Below are 9,256 nucleotides of genomic sequence, written 5' to 3' on the forward strand. Positions count from 1 at the left end.
TGGTGACAAAGTTGGAAGTTGATGAAAATCTTTTACATGTGTGAAAAAACAAAAATATGATGCAGGTGACTTTTCATCTAAATCCTAACTAAATTTTTTTTTATCAATTAATTATATAATATACTTTATAGATGCCAATAGCTTTGTTGTATACTTTTTCTAAAAGGCCTGATTTATCACCAGTGTTGGCAATTGGAGGTGGTCGTATCGGTGGTGATGGTGCGGCTGGAGGTAGTGGTGGTGGTGGTGGTGAAGATCGATGGGCGACAATGGTGATGGCCAGAGGTGGTGGTCAAAGATGGTTGCCGTGGTGGTGTTGGTGTTAGTGATCGATGGTGGTGGTGAATGGTGAAATGAAATAAAAAATATATGTGTGTGGGTGTGTGGGGTGGGGGGGGGGGGGAATGAATTATTTTAGGGTGTTAAGGAATAAGATTGTTTGTGAAATAAGTGATTCCATTCTAACAAGCAACCAAACATATTCGCTTTTATATTCTCTCACAATGATCTATTTCTTTCCGCTTGTGATTTTTGCTTACCGAACAATATAATACCAATTGTTTTGATGATTTTATAGGTGATCTCTATTTGAGGGGGTGTTTGGGATTGATTATTATTACAAACTTATAACTTATAAACTCTTTGAAAAGTAATAAGGTGTTTGAGATTGCTTATATTGTGAGAGAAAAAGTTCCATAAATAACATTTTTGTAACTTATTAACTTAATGAAAAGTTATGAGGTAAAATAAGGAATCCCAAACACCTCTTAAATTTGAATTTCTATTTTTAAAATTACCCGAACAATAAGCTAACAAGTACAATAAAAAAATATCAATAGCATAAGCTATTATGTAGTAATAAAAATCCAGAACACATGTATGTACTATGTTATAAATTAGGTTTGCTATGGAGGTGGACGAATATCATGTGTGTGGCAATGAACTCCTAAATAATATCATTTTCAAGATTCCATCACACCCCCTTATTATCCAATGATGTTGATAGCACATTAGCACTAGTGTGAAGTGTCAACATAATAATCATAAATAAATATCTACACAGTCGACAATTTTAAAGATTAACATGTTAGTGAAGCAAATATCAAAATCCACCATGAAATTTTAAGTATACTTATTAATTATTGATTAAAGGATAAAGTTTGATTTGAGTTGAACTATCAAGAATTCTTTTTTGTCCTAAATATTTCATTCCTATTCCTAACAAGTAATTATTTATTATTGTTTTTGAAGTCACAAATGATTACAAACACCGGAGAGGCGGGTGTAGCGATGAGAGATAAGGATAGAAAATGAGACAATGAATATAAAGTAGAATGTGCTTAGAAGGTCGAGGTTGAAATAAGCTCCTTGAAAATTAACTTTTTTTTTAATAAGATTCTACTTGTTTTACCCGAAAACCACTTAATACTTAAACAGATAATAAATGATGAACATGGCATGAGCACTCGGGTCACTTTGGTGCTTAATGCAGAGGCGACGTGGTTGCCATAGCAACTATATGGCTTCTTTTGTTGTATTACTCAAATTACAAATTACATATAAAACAACTCTTGAGCCACTTGATTCATTGGGGCTTATGAATACAAATTAATGTAGAAAAGCAATTAATTGAGATGAAAAAGATATACATGAACATGATCAAAAGGAGTTTGGCCTATAATAGTTTACTTTTTATGCAATATTCCTTCTAATTGAAGGATCATTTGACATAAAATGCCAACAACTAAACATCTTACGTTAAAGCGACATTTTCATCTTTAAAATATATAAATATTTATAATAATTTAAAACAAAAAAAAAATACATATATGTTTAGAAAACCAGACACGGACGCACGGTCCTAAAATGACCATTGGGCCCAGGCCTTAAACAGGTTTTAGAATCATCTCTAAACTAGCCCATGTTTTACCCAGACTTCGTGCAAATTAATAGTAGACAAAATGGCAAAACTAGTCATTTATGTTTGTATACTTTTTTAATGGTTGTCCTTTAGCAAACTTAATGGCAGAAAACATTCCTTATGTTAAAAAATTCTTTCACGTTAAATCCTTTGGTCCTAACCCCGTTAATTTTTCTCGTTAAATCTGGTCATGTGCATTGCACGTGAGGGTAGTTTTGTAATTTAACATAATTAATTTAATAAATAAAATTAAAAGAATAAATATATTAAAAACAAAAATAAAAACCATCGGTCTCTGTCACCCTCTCCAATCATCCACCATCACTATCCAGTATCCCCATCTTCTTTATATCAATATTCTTGTTTCTCAAAACCAATTATGAACAAGCATCAAAGGTTTCTCGGAAAATCAAGTAAATACGAAGTTCAACAAGCAAATAACCACCACAATCAGAACACAACAAACTACCATCAATTCAAAATAGGGTTTTGTGGTGGAGTTTGGTTTGTTCTAACATATACCGAGGAGGAATGGGTTGGTTTGATGGCGATGGTGTTGGAGGTTGCCGGAAACGATGTTCGACTTTTAGCTAAGGTAGATCTGTGCGATCACTATCAGTCTATGATCCTCGATTTATCTCTTAATCAAACTCTTGGTCTTAGATTTGGAAAAGAAGATGAAGTGGTCAGCTATGGTGGCTGTTGCTAGTAGAGGATGACGATGATTGGGATGTCTATGCTGGCCGTCCGTGGTGACGGGATGTAGTAAGTGCGGCAGTCCTGTTGGTGGCGAGTCGATGGTGAGATGCATTGGGTACGGTGGTGCTGCTTATTTTGGGGGTTTGGATTGGAGAGGGAGAGAGAGACCGATGGTTTTTATTTGTGTTTTTAATATATATTCTTTTAATTTTATTTATTAACTTATTTATGTTAAATTACAAAACTACCCTCATATGCAATGCACATGACCAGATTTAACGAGAAAAATTAACGGGGTTAGGACCAACGGATATAACGTGAAAGATTTTTTAAACATAAGAGATGTTTTCTGTCATTAAGTTTGCTAAAGGATAACCATTGAAAAAACATGCAAACATAAAGGACTAGTTTTGCCATTTTGTCTTAATATTAAGTCCGATACAGTTTTTGACACAATTGAAAACACCAAACAAAAATGATTAATTAATAATGGCCTACTGGGCATAAGCGAGCCAATCCGTTTGTCAGCTACTCGAGATTGGCTTTCTAAAAGCTGAAATCAAGTCAAGCTTAAATGAGCTTGAGTCTCCAAAATTGTGTTAAACTAGTCTGAGCTGAGTTTCAACTTTCAAGTATAGAGTTCGAGTAGGCTTGCGAGACTATTATATATACATATACTTAACATAATAGACATAGACTTACACAATAAATATTGTTATATATAAGATTAAGATAAAAATAATTACATACTATGTTATGTTATATATAATAAAAGTTAAATATATAAAAATAACGATAATAAATTAATAGATAATAATTCAGCCTAACTTGAGTTATAAAAAACTGCACATAAGAGGAGCTCGAACTTTAGAAATAAAGCTTGAAATAATATGAGGCTCTATCTCTCGTAAGTTAAATGATCCACGGACAACACATATGTTCAATGTCTGAATTCAGGCATTGTTCATAGAACATCGAATCAGTAAACAGTAACACGAAAACGAGATTGATAGATGCCAAAATTATATCGTATCATTCTGCTAAACACATACTAATCAGATATCAAGTCTTTAGGCAAAAGCTATAAGGTGTACCAAAGTCCTCAAAAGGCTCAAATAATCTCTAAAAACTGCATCATAACTCAGAGTAAATGATGATGTATTTCTAAGCACTGATAACAAAACTAAACTTTATCATCTATTTTATCGTTTACAAGTGGAGTCATTTCCAAGCGAGAGCGTGGGGTCCACGGAGTACGAGGAGTTCCCTGTAGTTGGTTATAGCAAGCCTGTGTCTAACATACCCGTAAAATGTGCATCCCGCAAGTGTTATCGCACACCCAAACGCATTCATTGGAGAAATCGGGTTCTTAAATATCATCCATGAAAATGCAACCGCAAACGCCACCTTTACAAACCACAGGTTAAACAAGTCAACTATAAACATTAGCTACAAATAGAGTCTGGTCCACCAGGTAAGTCAAAAGTCTCACAAAGTGTCATACAAAATTAGAAATGCATAAAACCTCCTAAGTTATTTTACTTTAAAAAGTATATTAATGTAATGTTGCAATGATACAGCTTTTGATAGAGGTGCATGAAAGCAAAAAAACTGATCCATAACCGATTAACTGAACCTAAACAAAAACCGACGGTTTGGTTTTGTGTTTTCGTAGAACCGCATTTCCGGTTCGTTTTCGGTTTTGCATGTAATTAAAACCAAAAGAACGAACCGAACTAAACTGAACTTACGAATTTTCATTTTTAATGTTAAGTAATTAATAAGAAGTTAACATATACTGTAACTAAAATATTTTAGCCTAACAATCAGTTAATCATTAATTAACAAAAAGATTTTGGACCAAAGTTTTATACCTAAATTCATTATCATGGGTCAATTTTTTTTTCAGCCCATATAGTAAAATCAAACCCAACCCAGAAGGCCGGAAACAGAAAAACACCTCAACGGTTTTCAAAAACTCAAAAACCTAATTTTGGGTTTTTGATTCGGTTTGAGCGGAAAACCGACCCAAAACAACCACACACACCCCTAGATTTTTGAATCATACAGAACACATTTATTTTTTAAAACTACTAAGAACAAGCGTTTTGGGTCAACCAAACCTGTTTGACCCACACTATAAATTCTTATATCGTCTTTAGTTCCAACAGGTCAAACAAGTCAACTTTAAAAACCGCATAAAACGTCTTAAGTTGTTTTATTTAAAAAAATTATATTAATGTTGTAATAATACAGTTTTTGTAAGCACACTGAACACATTTTAAAGTATACTAACAAAAGGCATTTTGGGTCAACCCGACCCGTTTGGCCAACACTACAAGATGCAAAGTGGATTATGAGGATTTGGTAAATGAATACCTTAAGGTTCCCAGCAACATTAAAAGTGACAGCAGTTGTTGAATGGATGACATAGAATATGGAGAAGTTAAGGCAAAAGGCGGTTACACCTGAGCCGATAATGATTATGAAGGCGGACATAGGATTGGGGTGTGTCTGAATCCATTGTAAGACTCCGGTACCCTCTAGAAGAAGTGCAGGGACGGCTAATATCATAGTTGCAAATGGTGCCATATAGTATACCGTGTTTATGCTGTCAAAATAGAACATGAGTGTTAGGCATAATAAAGATCAGCTCCAAAAGAAATAATGTTTCAACTTAAATTAGTTAGTTTCCATTAAAGAATTTACTTTTGAAATTAACATCTAGGGGCTTAAGCTATATAAATATAATCATTTAAGGGACTTGGTTAACGGGTACTTATTGGATTTTAAACTTATAGCATATGCCATTAATCATTGATTATATAAGTACATCATAGATAGACATTTATTAAAACTATGGTTTTTCATGCATGCAATTTGCTCTTGATAGGACCCTCAATTTGTAATTAAAGCATGCTGTAATTTAATCATCATGCTTTACAAGAACGATACATTATGTGTTGAAAACTTATGTTTTGGGGAACATATTATTTTATAAATCACGCATGCTTTAAATATATATATACATATATATATATATATATATATTGATAAGGAGCATAAATGTGATCTTAGTACACAATAATTTTACATGAAGAAAGAACTGATGGGATAACTATGTTCCAAATGAAAAATGATGAAAATATCATAACATGTAGACAAATGGTTTCATTTTTCTACAACAAAACTAAACGTATTCTTCAGATATACAAATTCAAAACACTAGGTTTCATTTTTCAAAACAAAACTAACACATTCTTATGAATGTGGTGAGTCGGTACAAGTTGATGCGCACACATATATACATATGTATTATACGTGTATGCATGTTTGTATGTATATATCGATATAATTATACAAGTATAGATGGAGTTCCATATAAAATCAATTTAAGTAGATAACTGCAAGAACCAAATAAACACGTGTACATATTAAGCCATAAGCATAAGCTGAAAATAAGCAATCCCAAACACCCTCTAACATACGTCTGTTGTTTCTCATCAAAAAAGGGCATAGAAAAAATAACTTTTAATAAGCACAAGTAGAACAAACACACAGGCAACATCATATTTTGGCAAAAAAATACCTTTCCTCTCTTAATCATAGCATTTCTCTAAATATTATAACAAGCAAAAAAAATGTTTATTGTAGGGGTAGGTAAAGTGGTAAACAATGAAGAATGAAGAATACCTGTCAAACTTATAACCATGAAGCAAAGACTCTGCAAGAATAGTTTTTGTTGACGTGGCAAGACAGCCGAACAAAGCAGCACAAAACCCAAACACGTTAAAACTAAGTTCCGTAACAGAAGTAAGAAGAATCCCACCGACAATTGGAACAAGAGAAGCCCAAATCCTCCAATCAAAGTACTTTCTCCACACCACCCACTGCAAAATCACTGTTCCAAATGATTCAGCATCAAACACCTCTTAGAATACAATATTTGTGTGTTTAATTATCCATCTAACCTGTTGTTGCAGGTGTAAATGACTTGATGGTTGCATAAACGAAACAGGGATGTAGCGTAAGCTGACGTTTCCCAAAACTATATTGATACAAAACACAAACGACATTGGAAAGATTCTTCTCCATCGATCTTCAGGTTCAACAGATATAAGCGGTTTAACTTTAGCACTTTGATCATCACATATGCACCAATTGAGGAGCAGATAAAGTGCACACATGATACCGTCAGAGGGAACTTAAAATCAAGTTTCTGAAAGTTAACAAAGATTTACCACGTGTTAGGAATTACATAGACAAAAAGGTTAAAAGGTGTGCTGCCATAGATATACCGCCCCCAATCCTCATATGTAAGGGTGGAAACCCAACCCAAATGGATTGTTTTGGGTCAAGATGGATAAACTTTAAAAGTAAAATGGGTTAGGACTGATCATAAAAATTCAAGTGGGTCAAGATGGGTTGGAAATATACAAGTGAGTTTCATTTATAGGTTAAAATGGGTCAAAACAAAATATCTCAGTTATCCAAAATTTATCTAATTCAAAATACCCAAACTATCACGTGCGAAACAAAACTCATCCGAAACCCAAAAAACGATCAAAACGAAACAAAAACCCCGAACCGACTAAAACGAAACAAAAACGAAACTGAACCGAAGTAGAAAAACGACCAAAACGAAACAAAAAAAACGGGAATGAAACCGAAAGACTGACCAAAACGAAACAAAAAATGCGAAATGCAACCGAAAAGCTAACCAAAACTAAACAAAAACACTGAATCGACCAAATCGAAACAAAACTGAATCGAAATAGAAAAACGACCAAAACGAAACAAAAAACCCATATGAAACCGAAAGGTTGACCAAAACGAAACAAAAAAAAAATGAAATGCAACTGAAAAGCGGACCAAAACAAAACAAAAACACCGAACCGACCAAAACGAAACAAAAACACCGAATCGACCGAAACAAAACAAAAAAAAAACGAAACTGAACCGAAATAGAAAAACGACCAAAACGAAACAAAAAAAACGAAATGCAACTGAAACCTGACCAAAACAAAACAAAAACACTGAACCGACCAAAGCGAAACAAAAAAATCAACGACCGAAACGGAAAAAAACCGAATTGAAACTGGAAAACTGACCAAAAGGAAACATAAAAAAACTAAATGCAATTTAAAAACCGGACCAAAACAAATCAAAAACACCGAACCGACCAAACGAAACAAAAAAACTTAAACGAAACTAAACTGAAATAGAAAAACAACCAAAACGATACAAAAAACCGATATGAAACCGAAAAACTGACCAAAACGAAAAAAAAAACGAAATGTAATCAAAAAGCTTACCAAAACGAAACAAAAAAATTGAAACGTAGCCGACCAAAATAAAACAAATGAATCGAAACGAAACAAAAAAAACGAAAGAACTGACTAACACAAAACAAAACTGAAACCGAAAAAACCGAGAAATCGAAACCGAAATCATTGAAACCGACCGAAATGAAAAAAAAAACAGAACCGAAAAACTCGAATCTGAACCGGTACGTTTTTTATTTTTTTTTTTTATGAACGAGGATGATGGGGGGAAACATTTTAGTTATTTTACAATTTGCGTTTTTTATTTATATTTTGAGTTATTATTTTTTTAATAGTTTTTTTGAATATTTTTTTGAGGGGTTTTTTAAACTCTTTGTATGTCAACCTTCACTTGGGTCAAGATGGGTTAGTTTTACCCATCTTGACCCATATCCATCCTAACCCTCTATTTTAAATATCCATCGTGACCCCATATCCATTCTAACCCATACCCATCCTGACCCATCACCCAAATCCAACTCAACCCACTCCCATTGCCACCTCTACTCATATGGGTCGTATAGACAGTGAAAAAGGGCCGTATAACCTATTTCCATCGCTTCTTGTGTCGGTCTAACACATCATACGACCCGTATGAGTTGCTGTTCAGTCTAGCACATCATACTATGATTTGTATGAACAGCAACTTGTATGGCCCGTATAAACATTTTGGGCAGTACGATTAGCCACTATAGCATTTTGGCCTGTATATATTTGGTTAACAGGTTTTATCGTGTTTAAATTTATCGTGTCTTTAAACAGGTGCCCAATTCAGTCTGTAACACGCATACGATCCCTATGAGTCAAATAATAAAGAAAGCTATTCTAATCCAAACTCAATCAAACAATTTAGCTGAGAGTGAATATTGCAATTAGAAAGGTGAATAATAATAAGCAAATGAAGTTGAAAAGTTAAACCTAAAAGATCCATTTGTTGATGATGATGACGGCAACGTTGAAAGTCCACCACTGGAAGATGGCGAATACGGATCGGAACACGCTCCAGGAACACAATCGGCTTTCCTCCATTATTATTAATTATTATTTCAGATCCAAATTCAATTGTCCACCTACGGAAGTGAAAGAGGATGATTTTGTAAGTGTGAGGTGAGTGGTGTTCAACATCAACATGATTGTGATTATGATTGTGGGTTTGGATCTGTTGTTATTAGGCAGGCAGGCAGGCAGGCAGGCACACCCATTGGCCTTCTCTTTTTCCTCTTCACGCCACCCCCTACTTATTATTATTATTATTATTATTATTATTATTATTATTATTATTATTATTATTATTATGTAATGGGTCAGACCC

At 33.8% G+C, this 9,256-nt stretch overlaps 1 pseudogene across 1 annotated transcript; it reads right to left on the reverse strand.

The window, feature by feature from the left end:
• Positions 1-3,603: 3,603 nt before the first annotated feature.
• LOC143580552 (UDP-galactose transporter 1-like) lies at positions 3,604-8,978 on the reverse strand (annotated as a pseudogene). Its single transcript, XR_013143677.1, has 5 exons — positions 8,863-8,978; positions 6,592-6,839; positions 6,314-6,521; positions 5,000-5,231; positions 3,604-4,027 (listed from the first exon to the last, which is right to left on the reverse strand). The product of XR_013143677.1 is annotated as a UDP-galactose transporter 1-like (transcript).
• Between the last annotated feature and the right edge of the window lie 278 nt (positions 8,979-9,256).

The sequence above is a fragment of the Bidens hawaiensis genome, unplaced genomic scaffold, assembly GCF_021521415.1.
Source record: "Bidens hawaiensis isolate Kalapana, Puna unplaced genomic scaffold, B.hawaiensis_p1.1 tig00030522_1, whole genome shotgun sequence".
In the NCBI taxonomy this organism is placed as follows: Eukaryota; Viridiplantae; Streptophyta; class Magnoliopsida; order Asterales; family Asteraceae; genus Bidens; species Bidens hawaiensis.